The sequence below is a fragment of the Callorhinus ursinus genome, unplaced genomic scaffold, assembly GCF_003265705.2.
Source record: "Callorhinus ursinus isolate GAN/ISIS: 27379988/994484 unplaced genomic scaffold, GSC_fseal_2.0 scaffold15, whole genome shotgun sequence".
NCBI classification, from domain to species: domain Eukaryota; kingdom Metazoa; phylum Chordata; class Mammalia; order Carnivora; family Otariidae; genus Callorhinus; species Callorhinus ursinus.
In genome coordinates, this window is record NW_027397077.1 from 44,786,319 (window position 1) to 44,805,745 (window position 19,427).

Sequence of the window (19,427 nt, forward strand, 5' to 3'; positions counted from 1 at the left end):
TATATATATAAGTTGTTCTCTCTTTAAAATTTTGAGATACGGTTTCTTCTAACAGATCAAAATATACCCTAAATCACTAGTGTATGGCTCTGTTTTAGTCTCCTGCCTGATCACATTCTCTCCCTTTTTTCTTTTTTTTTATTCTTCTTTCTTTTTTCAAACAACTTCTTATCTTATCAAGTCCTTTTATAAAATCTTTTATAATTTTCATCTTTACAGTCATCTTCTATCCGTTCATTGTATCAACCCTTATTTTGTACATATATGTCTTTCTTCCTTTAAAATATTAGGAGGCACTTTTTTCTAACAGACCAAAATACACCCAAAATCTAGTGTGTGGCACTGATCTATGCACTAGCCTGATCATATTTGATCACATTCTGCTTTTTTTGTATTGTTCTGTTTTTGTTTTTATCTTTTTTTGTTCTTTTTTTTCTCTTTCTTTTTTCTTTCTTTCCCTTTCTTTTCCCCTGGTTTCAGGTCTTTTCTGATTTGTATACAGTATATTTGCTGGGGACGTTGTAAACCTGTTAGCATTTTGTTCTCTCATTCATCTATTCTCCTCTGGACAAAATGACAAGACGAAAAAAATCACCTCAACAAAAAGAACAAGAGGTAGTACCGTCAGCCAGGGACCTACTCAATACGGACATTAGTACGATGTCGGACCTAGAGTTCAGAATCATGACTTTAAAGATACTAGCTGGGCTTGAAAAAAGCGTGGAAGTTATTAGAGAAACCCTTTCTGGAGAAATAAAAGAACTAAAATCTAACCAAGTTGAAATCAAAAAGGCTATTGATGAGGTGCAATCAAAAATGGGGGCACTAACTGCTAGGATAAATGAGGCAGAAGAGAGAATCAGTGATATAGAAGACCAAATGATGGAAAATAAAGAGGCTGAGAAAAAGAGGGAGAAACAACTACAGGATCACAGGGCAGAATTCGAGAGATAAGTGATATGATAAGACGAAACAACATTAGAATAATTGGGATCCCAGAAGAAGAAGAAAGAGAGAGAGGGGCAGAAGGTATATTGGAGCAAATAATAGCAGAGAACTTCCCTAATGTGAGGAAGGAAACAGGCATCAAAATCCAGGAGGCACAGAGAACCCCTCTCAAAATCAATAATAGGTCAACACCCCGACATCTAATAGTAAAACTTACAAGTCTCAGAGACAGAGAAAATCCTGAAAGCAGCTCGGGAGAAGAGATATGTAACCTACAATGGTAAAAATATTATATTGGCAACAGACCTATCCACAGAGACCTGGCAGGCCAGAAAGGACTGGCAAGATATCTTCAGAGCACTAAACGAGAAAAATATGCAGCCAAGAATACTATATCCAGCTAGGCTATCACTGAAAATAGAAGGAGAGAGAAAAACCTTCCAGAACAAACAAAAACTAAAGGAATTTGCAAACACGAAACCAGCCCTCCAAGAAATATTGAAAGGGGTCCTCTAAGCAAAAAGAGAGCCTAAAAGCAGCAAAGATCAGAAAGGAACACAGACAACCTACAGTAACAGTCACCTTACAGGCAATACAATGGCACTAAATTCATACCTTTCAATAGTTACCCTGAATGTAAATGGGCTCAATGCCCCAATCAAAAGACACAGGCTATCAGATTGGATTAAAAAACAAGACCCATCAATATGCTGTCTGCAAGAGACTCATTTTAGACCCAAAGACACCCCCAGATTGAAAGTGAGGGGGTGGAAAACCATTTACCATGCTAATGGACACCAAAAGAAAGCTGGGGTGGCAATCCTTATATCAGACAAACTAGATTTTAAAACAAAGACTGTAATAAGAGATGAGGAAGGACACTATATCGTACTTAAAGGGTCTATCCAACAAGAAGATCTAACAATTGTAAATATCTATGCCCCGAACATGGGAGCAGCCAATTATATAAGGCAATTAATAACAAAAGCAAAGAAACACATTGACAACAATACAATAATAGTGGGGGACTTTAACACCCCCCTGACTGAAATGGACAGATCATCTAAGCAAAAGATCAACAAGGAAATAAAGACTTTAAATGACACACTGGACCAAATGGACTTCACAGACATATTCAGAACATTCCATCCCAAAGCAACGGAATACACATTCTTCTCTAGTGCCCATGGAACATTCTCCAGAATTGATCACATCCTAGGTCACTAATCAGGTCTCAACCGGTACCAAAAGATTGGGATCATTCCCTGCATATTTTCAGACCACAATGCTTTGAAACTAGAACTCAATCACAAGAGGAAAATCGGAAAGAACTCAAATACATGGAGGCTAAAGAGCATCCTACTAAAGAATGAATGGGCCAACCAGGAAATTAAAGAAGAATTAAAAAAATTCATGGAAACCAATGAAAATGAAAACACAACTGTCCAAAATCTTTGGGATACAGCAAAGGCAGTCCTGAGAGGAAAGTATATAGCAATACAAGCCTTTCTCAAGAAACAAGAAAGGTCTCAAATACACAACCTAACCCTACACCTAAAGGAGCTGGAGAAAGAACAGCAAATAAAGCCTAAACCCAGCAGGAGAAGAGAAATAATAAAGATCAGAGCAGAAATCAATGAACTAGAAACCAAAAGAACAGTAGAACAGATCAACGAAACTAGGAGCTGGTTCTTTGAAAGAATTAACAAGATTGATAAACCCCTGGCCAGACTGATCAAAAAGAAAAGAGAAATGACCCAAATCAACAAAATCATGAATGAAAGAGGAGAGATCACAACCAACACCAAAGAAATACAAACAATTATAAGAACATATTATGAGCAACTCTATGCCAGCAAATTAGATAACCTGGAAGAAATGGGTGCATTCCTAGAGATGTATCAACTACCAAAATTGAACCAGGAAGAAATAGAAAACCTGAACAGACCTATAACCACTAAGGAAATTGAAACAGTCATCAAAAATCTCCCAAGAAACAAAAGCCCAGGGCCAGACGGCTTCCCAGGGGAATTCTATCAGACATTTCAAGAAGAATTAATACCTATTCTCCTGAAACTGTTCCAAAAAATAGAAATGGAAGGGAAACTTCCAAACTCATTTTATGAGGCCAGCATTACCTTGATCCCAAAACCAGACAAAGACCCCATCAAAAAAGAGAATTACAGACCAATATCCTTGATGAACATGGATGCAAAAATTCTCACCAAAATACTAGCCAATAGGATCCAACAGTACATTAAAAGAATTATTCACCATGACCAAGTGGGATTTATTCCTGGGCTGCAAGGCTGGTTCAACATCCGCAAATCAATCAACGTGATACAATACATTAACAAAAGAAAGAACAAGAATCATATGATCCTCTCAATAGATGCAGAAAAAGCATTTGACAAAGTACAGCATCCTTTCTTGATCAAAACTCTTCAGAGTATAGGGATAGAGGGTACATACCTCAATATCATAAAAGCCATCTATGAAAAACCTACAGCGAGTATCATTCTCAATGGGGAAAGGCTGAGAGCCTTTCCCCTAAGGTCAGGAACGCGGCAGGGATGTCCACTCTCACCACTGCTATTCAACATAGTATTAGAAGTCCTAGCCACAGCAATCAGACAACAAAAAGAAATCAAAGGCATCCAAATCGGCAAAGAGGAAGTCAAACTCTCACTCTTTGCAGATGATATGATACTTTATGTGGAAAACCCAAAAGACTCCACCCCAAAACTGCTAGAACTCATACAGGAATTCAGTCAAGTAGCAGGCTATAAAATCAATGCACAGAAATCAGTGGCATTCCTATACACCAACAACAAGACAGAAGAGAGACAAATCAAGGAGTCGATCCCATTCACAACTGCACCCAAAACCATAAGATACCTAGGAATAAATTTAACCAAAGAGGCAAAGGATCTGTACTCAGAAAACTATAAAATACTCATGAAAGAAATTGAAGAAGACACAAAGAAATGGAAAAACGTTCCATGCTCATGGATTGGGAGAACCAACATTGTGAAGATGTCAATGCTACCTAGAGCAATCTACACATTCAATGCAATCCCCATCAAAATACCATCCACTTTTTTCAAAGAAATGGAATAAATAATCCTAAAATTTGTATGGAACCAGAAGAGACCCCGAATAGCCAGAGGAATATTGAAAAAGAAAAGCAAAGCTGGCGGCATCACAATTCCGGACTTCCAGCTTTATTACAAAGCTGTCATCATCAAGACAGTATGGTACTGGCACAAAAACAGACACATAGATCAATGGGACAGAATCGAGAGCCCAGAAATGGACCCTCAACTCTATGGTCAACTCATCTTTGACAAAGCAGGAAAGAATGTCCAATGGAAAAAAGACAGTCTCTTCAACAAATGGTGTTGGGAAAATTGGACAGCCACATGCAGAAGAATGAAACTGGACCATTTCCTTACACCACACACAAAAATAGACTCCAAATGGTTGAAAGACCTAAACATGAGACAGGAGTCCATCAAAATCCTAAAGGAGAACACAGGCAGCAACCTCTTCGACCTCAGCCGCAGCAACTTCTTCCTAGAAACATCACCAAAGGCACGGGAAGCCAGGGCAAAAATGAACTATTGGGATTTCATCAAGATAAAAAGCTTTTGCACAGCAAAAGAAACAGTCCACAAAACCAAAAGACAACCGACAGAATGGGAGAAAATATTTGCAAACGACATATCAGATAAAGGGCTAGTATCCAAAATCTATAAAGAACTTATCAAACTCAACACCCAAAGAACAAATAATCCAATCAAGAAATGGGCAGAAGACATGAACAGACATTTTTCCAAAGAAGACATCCAAATGGCCAACAGGCACATGAAAAAGTGCTCAACATCGCTCGGCATCAGGGAAATCCAAATCAAAACCTCAATGAGATACCACCTCACACCCGTCAGAATGGCTAAAATTAACAAGTCAGGGAACGACAGATGTTGGCGGGGATGTGGAGAAAGGGGAACCCTCCTACACTGTTGGTGGGAATGCAAGCTGGTGCAACCCCTCTGGAAAACAGTATGGAGGTTCCTCAAACAGTTGAAATTAGAGCTACCATTCGATCCAGCAATTGCACTACTGGGTATTTACCCCAAAGATACAAATGTAGGGACCCGAAGGGGTACGTGTACCCCAATGTTTATAGCAGCAATGTCCACAATAGCCAAACTGTGGAAAGAGCCAAGATGCCCATCGACAGATGAATGGATAAAGAAGATGTGGTATATATACACAATGGAATATTATGCAGCCATCAAAAGGAATGAGATCTTGCCATTTGCAATGACGTGGATGGAACTGGAGGGTGTTATGCTAAGTGAAATAAGTCAACCAGAGAAAGACATGTATCATATGACCTCACTGATATGAGGAATTCTTAATCTCAGGAACAAACTGAGGGTTGCTGGAGTGGTCGGGGGTGGGAGGGATGGGGTGGCTGGGTGATAGACATTGGGGAGGGTATGTGCTATGGTGAGCGCTGTGAATTGTGCAAGACTGTTGAATCACAGATCTGTACTTCTGAAACAAATAACGCAACATATTTTAAGAAAAAAGAAAAAGAAGAAGATAGCAGGAGAGGAAGAATGAAGGGGAGTAAGTCAGAGGGGGAGACGAACCAGGAGAGATGATGGACTCTGAAAAACAAACTGAGGTTTCTAGAGGGGAGGAGGGTAGGGGGATGGGTTAGCCTGGTGATGGGTATTAAAGAGGGCACAATCTGCATGGGGCACTGGGTGTTATGAACAAACAATGAATCATGGAACACTACACCAAAACAAATGATGTAATATATGGTGATTAACATAACAATAAAAATATAAAAGAAAAAGACAAGAAATAATAGGTGTTGACAAGGATGTGGAGAAAATGGAACACTGATAGGAATGTAAATTGGTGCAGCCACTATGGAAATAGTATGAAGGGTCCTCAAAATTAGAAATACCATGTGATTCAGCAATTCCACTTCTGGTTATTTATCTGAAGGAAACAAAAACACTAACTCAAAAAGATAAATGCACCCCCATCTTCATTGCAGCATTATTTACAACAGCCGAGACATGGAAGAAACCTAAGTGTCTATCAATGGATGAATGGACAAAGAAGATGGAGAGAGAGAGAGAGAGAGAGAGAGAGAGAGAGAGCGCACGTGTGTACGTGCATGTGTGTATACCCAATGCGATATTACTCAGCCATAAAATAGAAGGAAATCTTGCCTTCTGTGACAATATAGATGGGCCTTGAGGGCATTATGCTAAAATAAGACAAATACTGAGTGAACTCGTGGAATCTAAAAACTATGAACTCAGATACACAACAGATTGGTGGAGGTAGGGAGTGGGTGAGATGGATAAATGTGGTCAAAAGAGACAAACTCCCAGATATACAGTAAGTAAATCACAGGGATATCATGTATAGCATGGTAACTAGTTAACAGTGCTGTATTGTATATTTGGAGTTTGCTAAGAAAGTAGGTCTCAAGAGTTAATTGGTCAGAAGCATGGTACTTTCTGGATTGATAGAATCTATGCCCTGATCTGTGTGATGGTTTCATAGATATGTACATAGATAAAAATGAATTGAGACTGTATACCTAAGATTTATTAATTTTACTGTATTTAATGTATACATCTAAAAAGTAGTACCAGAGACAAAAAGACCTATATTTATAAAAGAAATTAACAGGATAAAGCAGTCCGAAATTTGTGTATACTTACAACATAAGCTTGACAGATATAAAGCAAAAACAGGAGAGGATAAAGAAATCTGTAATCATATTTGGAGATTTTAACAGACTTCCCCTAGTAACTGAGAGAAGAGACAGAATTTAAAAATAAGGATATAGATTTGGGGGGAAAAAAAACACCAAAGTTGATGTATTTGGAACACTATCAACAACTACAAGATATATTTTGTTTTTCAAGTACTCTGGAACACTTTCTAGGACTAACCTATTTTGGACCATAAATCAGATATCAACAAAGGATAGAAATTATACAGAATATTTTCTCTGATGATGCAGTCAAGGAAGAACTGAATAAAAGTAACAAAAATCCTAAAATATTTGGAAATTGTGTATACTATTAACTAACCTATGGATCGAAGAACAAATGAAAATGGAAAACAAAGTATTTTCAACTGAGTCATCATGAAAATATGATGTATAAAAACTTGGGGGATGCACTGGGGCACCTGTGTGGCTCAGTCATTAAGTGTCTGCCTTCAGCTCAGGTCATGATTCCAGGGTCCTGGAATTGAGCCCCGCATCGAGCCCCACATCAGGCTCCCTGCTCAGCAGTAAGGCTGCTTCTCCCTCTCCCACTCCCCCTGCTTGTGTTCCTGCTCTCCCTATCTCTCCGTCAAATAAATAAATAAAATCTTTAAAAAAAAGATACTTGGAGGATGCACTTAATGTTCATAAGAAGTTTTTAGCCAAAATGAATATGTTAAATAAAATGATTCATGTCTGAAAATTATCTAAACATCCATCTGAAGAAATTAGAAAAGGCAGAGCAAATTTGAGCCAACAAAAGTAGGAAGGAATAAGAGTAGAAATCAATTAAGTAGAAAATAAGTGTACAATATTCAATAAAGCAACAGAGATACTGATTTTTCGAAGAAAATAATGCATTTGTAAGTGCAATTTCAATAAAGATCTCAAATACCCATAAACTCATGTATAAAGAACAACTTGATCTGACCGAATTGGCAGTATACATCACTGGGGAAGGGATGGGCTTTTAAGCAAAGGGCTGGTACCATTGATCATGTGGAAGAAATAAAATTAGATTCCTACCTTCATACGAAAAGTAAATTCCAGGGGTGCCTAGGTGGCTCAGTCTGCCTTTGGCTCAGGTCATGATCTCAGGGTCCTGGGATAGTGCCCTCGTCAGGCTCCCCGCTCAGTGGAGAGCCTGCTTCTCCCTCTCCCTCTGTGGCCCTCCTCCCCGAGCTCATGCTGTCTCTCTTGCTCGCTCTCACTCTATCTCAAATCTTTAAAGAAAAATGAATTCCAGATAAAATTTAAATACGATGAACAAAAATTTAAATCTTTTTAGAAGGAAACAGAATCATATGACTTTGGGATAGGAAACAATTTTAAATAAGGCAAAAAATTTAAGTCATAAAAGAAAAAATGGAAATTTTACAAAATAACTTTTGTCCATTAAAAGACACCAGTAAGAGTGAAGTCAAGCACCAAAAGAGATTTGCAATGTTTATAAGATGCCATTGTGAACACTGAGAACATTAAAATAAAACCACCTAAAGTTCAAAGGAACACATTTATAAATAAATTACCAAATTTATGAAAACATAAATATGCACTAGTAAACAATGAAATGCAAATTAAAACCTTCATAGATACTATTATGCATTAGAGACTAACAATAATTTAAGTCTGACTATAAGAGATGTGAGCATGGAAGTAGGAAAATAGAAAGTCATGCATGGTTGGCAGGTATATAATGGTATAAGCATTTTGGAAAATAAAGTATTACCCAGGCAAGCAGAAGTACAACTTAGCAATTCTAATCCTAAGTATACATCTCAAAAAAGTCTTGCATATCTATGTTAAAAATATGTTTAAATAACAAAACATAAGAATACAAATGCCCATTAATAAATTGTGGTATATTCCTACACTTAGACACATAAACGTGGTTGAATCTGATTAATAGCAAAAATTAAAACTGTGTAAGATGATATCCAGTGTCATTCCATTTTTTAGCATTCAAAGAATGCAAATCTAAAAATGTTTATGGATATATATGCATGCAGTCTCAACTATACTGCAATAAAAAAATGAGCACACAAAAACATAAACATAGGCAGTAGGCCTCAAGAGAAAAGCAAGTGAAAGATGAAATTTAGGATAATGGTAACTTCTGGGTAAGGGCTGAGATGAGAAAGTACATACAAAAAACTATAAAAGTATTGATAATGTTTGATTTCTTGAGCTGGATAATGGGTTTATTATTTTTAACAGTACACACACATATGCTCTTATGTGTATATTTAATAAAAGTTAACTTGGTCATGAAAATAAAACAGGAACTCATGAGAATTTCTGTAAAGTAAAAACATGACTGAGGCAATTTAAAATTATAAATTAACATAGATGTCACAGGGGAAGATCAAATTAGAGAATTGGAAGGTAGAGCAGAATTCAATGTAAGATACCAAGTACAAATTAAAAGGGAAAACAAAATGGAGGAAAGCTCTTTAAGTTTCGGTGAAAAACGAGCTGCCACCTGGACATCTAGAGTGAACACTAAGGATTAAGAGAAAGTTGTAAAAGACTCCAGAGGAAGTGATAGTTTAAAAAGGAAAAGGGAGGACGCCTGGGTGGCTCAGTTGGTTAAGCAACTGCCTTCGGCTCAGGTCATGATCCTGGAGTCCCGGGATCGAGTCCCGCATCAGGCTCCCTGCTCAGCAGGGAGTCTGCTTCTCCCTCTGACCCTCCCCCCTCTCATGCTCTCTCTTTCTCTCTCTCAAACAAATAAAATCTTTAAAAAAATAAAAAATAAAAAGGAAAAGGGATCAGATGGGCATCAGACCTACCTGTAATTACTGATTTTAGAAAGCGATGGATTTGGTGGGGGTTGTAAGGAGAGTTGTGTGCAGGGATTTGAAAGTATAATCTTAAAAACAGCTCAGCTGCTATTCAAGAGCAAAGATACAATGATAACCATGCACCTGCAAGCACCTGAAAGTTTATTTCCCACAAAAACTTCCTAAAAGAAAAAGGAAATTGTAAAGCAGGGGCACCTGGGTGGCTCCATCGATTAAGCATCTGCCTTCGGCTCAGGTCGTGATCCCAGGGTCCTGGGATGGAGTCCCACACTGGGCTCCCTGCTCAGCAGGGAACCTGCTTCTTCCTCTCCCTCTGCTGCTTCCCCTGCTGTGCTCTCTCTGCCCCCCCAAATAAAAATCTAAAAAAAATAAAACAAAGGATGAAGTAGACACAACCCCCCACCCCACCCCCCAAACACAGACACACATTATAGCAAATAGAAATAAGTAAAATGGTAGTAAGGAGGAAGATAGGACTTCTATTATGGTGGAGTAAGGAGCTCAATCCTCTCCTCAAAAAAACAATAAAACTGGACAAAACTGTCAAAAGCAACAATTGGAAATTGTCCAAAGACATACAAAAAACTTAGATGTGTTCACTCATAAAAATGTGCTGAACCTCAGGAAAGAACACTAAGAGTTGGTGTCATTCTTGCCACCCCAGGGCATTTACAGCAGTAGTTCTGCTACAATGTGCAAGTCAGGAAAATCAGGGGCTGCCCTGCTCACTTGAATGCAGATTTACTTGACTTGAACTACAGCTTGAAAAACCCCACGTGCTTGGCTAATTATAAGCAACAATAGCAATCTCAGCGGCAAACAAACAGAGCAGGCCAGCTGCTCAGCAGGCCTGAGGTTGCAATCCTATATGGGGCAAGCAACAGGCAAGCAAATTAATCAAAATTCAAAAGGGAGATACAGGAAATGAGACAGCCACAAAGGACCTTGACATGCTCTTCATACATCCCTTGCTGACTGCCTGCGTACACATGCAGAGGAGACCTGAGAGGGCCCAGTGAAAAGTCAAAGCCAGAGCCAACTTTGAAATGCATGCCCCTACCCACACACAGATCCACTGATAAAGACTGGAAACCTGGCTGGCTAGAGGTGCGCAAACTTCTAACCATTTACTGGCTGATGACTGATTGATGCAGACACAGGGGTGTCCCCAAGAAAGCCAGGCTTAAAATAAAAACAATTTAAAGACCAGCAAAGAAGGGTGCCTGGGTAGCTCAGTTAAACGACAGACTCTTGCTTTCGGTTTGGGTCATGAGATCGAGCCCCATGGTGTGGAGTCTGCTTAAGATTCTCTCTCTCCCTCTCCCTCTGCCCCTCCCCCGACACTCATGTGCATGCACTCTCTCTCTAAAAACAAAACAGGGGCACCTGGGTGGCTCAGTCTATTAAGCGTCTGCCTCGGGCTCAGGTAATGATCCCAGAGTCCTGAGATTGAGTCCCACATCAGGCTCCTTGCTCAGTGGGGAGCCTGCTTCTCCCTCCGCCTGCTGCTCCCCCTGCTTGTGCTCTCTCTGATAAATAAATAAAATCTTAAAAAATAAAAATAAATAAAAACAAAACCAGCAAAGATATCAGAGCTTGCTATAGACCACTGAGGAGACAGATTCCAGATTTTGTGCAGGCAAGTTATTAAATGACAGCCACCACCACCACCCCTAGGGAGAAAAAGCAGAATCCAGAGTTGCTGCAATACATTTTAAATGTCCAGTTCTCAATCAAAAATTAGGAGACACAAAAAGAAATAGTAAGATATAAACCTTATTCAGGAAGATAAAGCAGTCATTAGAAACTGTCCAATGGATTCAGCTGGTTGACTTAACAGAAAAAAGGCCTCAATGCAGCTGTTATAAAAATGAACAAACTAGGACACCTGGGTGGCTCAGTTGTTAAGCGTCTGCCTTCGGCTCTGATCGTGGCCCCAGGGTCCTGGGATCGAGCCCCGCAGTGGGTTCCATACTCGGCAGGAAGCCTGCTTCTCCCTCTCCCACTCCTCCTGCTTGTGTTCCCTCTCTATCTGTCTCTCTCTGTCAAATAAATAAATAAAATCTTTAAGAAAACAAAAACAAACTAAAGAAAATTATTTCAGAAATTTAAGGAAATATACAATGACTCAAGAAATAGACAACCTGAATAAGAGATATTTTCAAAAAAAGCTAAACGAAGACTCTGAAGTTGTAAAGTACAGTAACTGAAATGAAAAATGCACTAGGGGGACATAACAGATTTAAGCTGACAAAGAATCTGAACCTAAAGATAGAGATTATCCAGTCTGAGGATTGGAAACAAAAGAATTTTTTTATATTAATAGTGCCTCAAGACCTGGTGAACCAACATGCACATAATGGAGGTCTGAGAAGGGGGAGGGAGGAAGGAGCAGAAAAAAGTATTGAAGAAATTAAGGCCCAAAACATTAACCTATGGATCTAGGGAAGCTCAATGAACCCCAAGTAGGGTAAATATAGGGAGATCTACACCTATACATATTAGAGTCAAATGGTTGAAAGAAAAAGACAATGAGAAAATCTTGGAAACAGCAAGAAAAAAAAACGACTCATCATGTATCAGGAAACAATATGATTAATGACTTAATATTCATCAGAAACAACAGAAACACAATGTAATAATATTTTCAAAGTGCTGAAAAAAAATTCTCAGTAAACACCAAGTATTCTATGTCCAGCAAAAAACATCTTTCAAAAATGATAGTGAAATATTCTCTGATAAAGGTAGAATTTGTTGGTAGTGGACTGCTTTAACAGATACACTAAAGGAGGTCTTTTAAAGCTGAGAATAAATGACACCAGATGATAACTAAAATAGACATTAACAAAATCACTGGAAAAGATAAATATGTGGTAAATACAAAATATTATATAAATATATTTTTCCTCTCAATTTCTAATTTAAAAGACATGGTTGCATAAAACAATAATAACACTGTATTTGGGGATTGTTATATATATATACACATATAGTAACATAATAATGTATATGTGTTTTTTATATATATATATACATATATATAACAACAGCATAAAGGAGGGGGAGGAAATGGAATTATATTATAGAAGTTTCTACATTTTACCCTAATAAAGCTAGTAATAATCTAACGTAGATTGTGATTAAGATGCATATTATAGAAGACTCCTAGAGAAACCACTAAGAAATAACTTTTTTAAGGAAAAAATTCAATGAAGGAATTAAAACGGTGCACTAAAAATATCTGTTCACAAAAGGAGGCAGTAAAGGAACAAAGGATCAAAATATTACATATATTAAGAAAACAGAAGACATAAATCCAACCTTATCAATTATATTATGCATAGATGGACAGTCAAATAGCAAAGATTGTCAGGCTGGATTTTTTTTTAAAAGATCCAGTTATCTGCTGTTTAAAGTAGACACATATTAGATGCAAAGCCACAAACAGTTTGAAGGTCAAAGAAGGGGTGAAAAAAATATGTAGTATGCAAACTGAAAGAGAGCTGGTGGGAGCACACTAACATAAAACAAAATGGTTTTTAAGAAATGTTACTAGAAACAAAAAGGTACATTTCATAATGATTTAAAGTGTCAATTCATCAGGAAGATATAATTATAAACACAAGCATACCTAACAGAGGCCCAAAATAAGCAAAAATCGACAGGATTGAAAGGAGAAATAGATCATTCAACATGAATAGAGACTTTAATACCTCAATTCCAACAATTGATAGAACTAGAAGGAAAATCAATGACACAGAAGACCTGAATATTACATGCCATTTATATAACATTCCTCCCAGTGTCAGAAGAATATATATTCCTTTCAAGCCTAAGGATGGATCTAGGCCATAAAACAAATTGTAATAAATTTCATAGGATAGAAATCATACAAATTTTGTTCTCCAATCACAACAAAATTAAATTCTAAATTTCTAAAAGCCACAATGGAAATTATTAAATATTTTATGGTGGGTGAAAATGAAAATACAACAAACCAAGTTTATGGGACGCATCTAAAGTAGTGTTTAGGGGGAAATTTGTAGCTGTAAATACATGTATAAAAAAAGATCCAAATCAAAAACTTAACTTCATTCCTTAGGAAACTAGAGTCACAAATTGAACCCAAATAAGCAGAAAGAAGTTGTTATAATACGGTTTAGAGTAGAAAAACATGAAATAGAAAAATAGAGAAAATGAACAAACTTCAAAAACGGTTCTTCAAAAAGACCAAGATTGGCAAAACTTTAGCTAGACTGACCAAGAAAGAGAAAAGATACAAATTAGTAAAATCAGGAGTGAAAGAGGAGACACTCTACTGACTTTATGGAAATTAAAAGATTATAAGAGAATTCTACAAACAACCATATGTCAGCAAACTAGGTGACTTAGATGAAATGGACAAATTCCTAGAAAGACACAAATGATCAAACCTGTCTTAAGAAAGATACCTGAATAGACTTATAACAAGTAAAGAGATCAAATGAGTCATTTAAAATTTACCCACCAAGAAAAACTCAGGCTTAGATAGCTTCACTGGTTAGTTCTACCAAATACTGAGAGAATGAATACCAACATTTCACATATTTCCAGAAAATAGAAGGGGAGGAAACACTAACTCATTTTAGTAAAAGGCAAAAGGCTTATGCGATCTGAAGAGAAACCAGAGTATCACACCAACTCATTTTACAGGGCCAATATTACATGGGTACCAAGGTCAGATAAAGCTATCACAAGAAAAATACAAAATATTAGCAAACTAAATTCAGAAATATACAGATAAAAGATCATGTGCATGACCAAGTGGGATGTATCCCAGGAATGCAAGATTGTGTTAATATCCAAACATCACGTATGTAATACACTGTATAAATAAAGGAGAGAGCCTCAATAAATGCAGAGAAAAAAAGCATTTGACAAAATCCAGCATTTACTCATGATAAAAACTCAACACACTAAGACTACAAGGAAACTTCCTCTACTTGATAAAGTGCACCCCAAACCGGCAGTTAATATCCAATTTAATGGTCAAAGATTGCTTTCCCCTCAAGACCAGAAAGAAAGCAAGCACGTCTGCTCTTACCACTTCCTATTTGACACTGTACTTTATACTAGAGGCTCTAACAGTAAAAGGGGGAGGTATGGAATGAATGCTCCCCAACCCTATTCATACATTGAATCCCTAATCTCCAATGCGGCTGTATTTGGATAAGAAAGTAATTAAGGTTAGATGAGTCATAAGAGTGTGGGGGATGGGCCTCTGATCCAATAGGATTAATGTCCTTATAAGAAGAGGAACCAGGCAGCCAACTGTCTTTCTCCCCACACCTGCACACAAGGAGCACACAGCGAGATCCAGCTACCTACAAGCCAAGAGAAGAGGCATCAGAATGAGACCAACTCTACCAGCATGTTGATCCTGACTTCCCAACCTCCAGAACTGTGAGAAAAATAATTTTGATGTTTAAGCCACCCAACCTGTGGTAAGTTCTGTATGGCAATCTGCACAGACTAATTCAGGAAGGAAGGAAGGGTATCCAGATTGGGAAGGAAGAAGTAAAACGGTCTTTACCCACGGATGACATGATCCAACTTCAAAAAATTTCAGGATATGAAAGCAATATACAAAAACCAATTGGATTCCTATATTCTTACAACAATTTAAGAATTAAATGATTCCATTCATAACAGCATTAATTTCATGAGGTGTTAAGACTTGTACGTGACAACTGCAAAACTTACTGAAGGATACTAAAGAAGACCCAAATAAAAGTATAAATATTCCATGTTTATGGATTAACAGCTTCAAAATTGACAGTATGGCAATTCTCCCTAAAATTGATCTATAGCATCAACACAAGCCTTATGAAAATCCCTGTTAGTTTTTTTTTTGTAGAAATTGGCAAATTATACAGAAATGTGAAGGACCCAAAACAGTTGAACAATTTTGAAAAAGAAGTTAAAGGACTTACACAACCCAATTTCAAAACTGCCTGTAAGGCTATAGTAATCCAGATGATGTGGGGCTGGTATAAGGATAGACATCTAAGTCGATGGAATGTAATAACAGAGCCTAGAAATAAACTCTTGTATTTATGGTTAACTGACTCTTGACACAGGTGCCAAGGCAATTCAATGGGGGGTATAGTTTAATCTTTTTGAAAAATGGTGCTAGAGGGGCACCTGGGTGGCACAGTTGGTTAAGAGTCCAACTCTTGGTTTCAGCTCAGGTCATGATCTCAGGGTCGTGGGATCAAGACCCACATCAGGCTCTGTGCTCAGCAAGGAGTCTGCCTGAGATTCTCTCTCCCTCTTCTTCTGCCCCTCCCATGCATGCATGCTCTCTCTCTCTCAAATAAATAAATCTTTAAAAAAAGGGGTGCTATCCACATGCAAAAAGATGAATTTAGACCCCTATCTTGCATCATACACACACACACACACACACACACACACACACACACACACACTTGATCAAAATGGTTCAAAGGCCTAAATGTAAGCTAACTTTAAATCGCCATGAAGAAGGCATAGGAGAAAATCTTTCTGACCTTGGGTTAGGCAGAGCTCTAGCTATGTTACCAAAAGCATGATCAATAAGAGTAAAACACTGATAAACTGGAATTCACCAAAATTAAAAGCCTTCACACTTCAAGAGTTTTTCCTTACAGAGAAAATATTTGCAAATCATAGTTCTGGTTAAGCAAATATATCCAGAATAAAAAACTCTTGCAACTCAACAAGAAGACAACCTGATTTTAAAATGCATGTAAATATATGAAGTTACCAGAGATAAATCATTAATAAGTACATTAAGAGCTATCCAAAATCATTAATAATTATAACATGCAAGTTAAAACCACAATCAGGTACCATTACACACACCCAATAGAATGGCTCTAATCAAAAAGACTGGCAATAACAAGCGTTGGTGAGGATGTGGAGGAACCAAAACCCTCATGTGCTGCATTCTGAGGTGTAAAATGATGCAGTAAACTTCATTGTAAAACTGCTTGAAAATTCCTTAAAATGTTAAATTTACCACAGGACCCAGCAATTCTATAGCTGGGTTTGTATCCAAGAGAAATGAAAACATTTTCTTGTAATGATCTGTTTGCAAATGTTCATAGCAGCGATATTCATAATAGTCCCAAACTAGAAACAATACAAATTTCACCATGTGGGGAATGAGTAAATTAAAAATGTGGTACATTCAATCAATGGAAATTCAGCAATTTTAAAAAGGAACTATCGATACATCCTGCAACATGGATGAACCTCAAGTGATGCTCAGTGAAAAAAGCCAGACACAAAAGGTCATATATTTACATGAAATGTCTAGGAATGGCAAATCTGTAGAGACAAAAAACAGATCAGTAGTTACCTGTGGCTGGAGGTGGGTGCAGGGATTGACTTCAAACAGGCATAAGGAAAAACTTTATGGGGATAGAAATGTTCTAAAACTGGATTGTGATGGTTGTACAATTCCGTAAATTTACTTAAAAATTATTGATTTAGGGACGCCTGGATGGTTGAGTTGGTTGAGCGTCTGCCTTCGACTCAGGTCATGATCCCAGGGTCCTGGGATTGAGTACTGTGTTGGGCTCCCTGCTCAGTGGGGAGTCTGCTTCTCCTCTGCCTGCAGCTCCCCCTGCTTGTGCTCCTTCCCTCTCTCTGACAAATAAATTTAAAAAATCTTAAACTGCCAAACCAAAATAAATTTCTAAAAAAAATTATTGATTTATATATACTTACAATGATTAAATTTTATCGTCTGTAAATTACATCTCAGAGTAAAAATAGAACAAAATTAAATGATGGTTGGGTTTCAATTATTGCTTATAGTATGGATAAGGTCATTTGAAATTAGCAATAACTAAAACAACAGAAACAATTTTTCAAAACTCTGGAACAATATTTCCAAGTGGTTTCAACAAAATATAGGTGATATGAAACTATTAAGTAAATTGTACATATTATGACATTTTGTACAGCCCTATTATTGTAAAATCTTCAAAACTCTTTGTTAAATAACATGAGCAGAACAGTATTAATCCATATATGGATGTGATATATTCACGTACTTGTGTGTGTGTGCCCGTGTGTGTACATATGTAAGTACACTGAGAAGGTAGAATAAGGGAGTAAGGGAAGATTACTAATACTCTCAGTTGTTTGACTTTTTTACAAGCCTGTACCTTGGTCTTGTTTTGTAATTTATAAGGAATTTAAGGCAAATAACAATCAGAACATACAGTACATATTACACTTTACAGAATATCTCCAAGGATGTATACAGAGGAAATTTGTAGCCTTTCTTATTAAACAAGAAAAGATAAAAATGAATGAAATAGTCCTGGGATAGAGCCCCACATCGGGCTCCCTGCTCAGTAGGGAATGTGCTTCTTCCTCTGCCCCTGCCCCTGCCCCCACCCCCGCCCCTGCTCATGGTCTCTCTCAAACAAATAAATAAAATCTTTTTAAAAAAGAGAAGCTAGAAAGGTGCAGCCACTGTGGAAGACAATATGGAAGTACCTAAAAAAATTAAAAATAGAACTACCATACGATCTAGTAATTCCACTACTGGGTATTTACTGAAAGAAATACCTGAGCCTGGGTGGCTCAGTCGGTAAGCGTCTGCCTTCAGCTTAGGTCATGATCCCAGGGTCCTGGGATCGAGCCCCACGTCAGGTTCCCTGCTCAGCGGGAAGCCTGCGTTTCCCTCTCCCACTCCCCCTGCTTGTGTTCCCTCTCTCGCTGTGTCTCTCTGTCAAATAAATAAATAAAATCTTAAAAAAAAAAAAAGAAAATGAAAACACTAATTTGAGAAGGTAGTATGCACTTCTAGGTTTATAGCAGCATTATTTACAACAGCCAAGATATGGAAGCAGCCCAAGTGTCCATCGACTGATGAAACGATAAAGGAAACGTGGTGTGTGTGTGTGTGTGTGTGTGTGTGTGTGTGTGTGTGTGTGTGTGGAATATTACTCAGCCTTAAAAAAGAATGAGATCTTGCCATTTGCAATAAGGTGCACGGACCTAGAGGGTGTTATGCTAAGTGAAATTAGTCAGAGAAAGACAAATACCATATGATTTCACTTATATGTGGGATCTAAAAAATAAAAATGAACAACAAAAACAAATAGACTCTTAAATACAGAGAACTTATAGTTGCCAAAGGGAAGTGGGGGGGTGGGTGAGATAAAGGGCATTAAGGGGTACAAACCTCCAGTTACAAAACAAGTCACAGGGATTCAATATGGTCCACAATACTGTAATAACGTTGTATGGTGACTACACTTATTGTGATAAGCACTGAGTAATGTATAGAATCATCTAATCACTATGTTGCACACCTGAAACTAACATAACATTAAATGCCAATTATACTTCAATAATAAAAAAAATTTAAAGAAACTAGAAAAAAGGAAAAAATAGTTTTAAAATATTATAAAAAATAAAAGCTAAAGTTAATTAGAAAATAGAAAAACAGAAAAAGCAGATTGACAGATCCAAGAACTGGTTCTTTCGTAAAAACCTGAACACTAATGGGGAAAAAGTCTCTTCACTGGTTTTCATAAACAATATACACTTTGAAAGCTTACAAACTTCTGAGAGACTTCCTTTTTCCTAGAGATTGGGGTGGGGGTACTGCACAGAGCCCCTGGATGGACAACTTCAAGTCGCAGCTTTTTGGTTGGTGTGGAATGAGGGAGGCTCTCCCTGGCCATTCAGCCACACAGCACACCCAGCCTTCTTACACCTCGGCAGCTCCTTAGCTCCTATTCTGTTCTTCTAACACATTTAACACACCAGACACACACACACACACACACACACACACACACACACACACACACACA

At 37.7% G+C, this 19,427-nt stretch overlaps 1 protein-coding gene across 7 annotated transcripts in view; it reads right to left on the reverse strand.

The window, feature by feature from the left end:
- CFAP92 (cilia and flagella associated protein 92 (putative)) overlaps positions 1 to 19,427 on the reverse strand; it is a 74,966-nt gene that overhangs the window by 10,708 nt on the left and 44,831 nt on the right. The gene's annotated exons all lie outside the window — the stretch shown is intronic.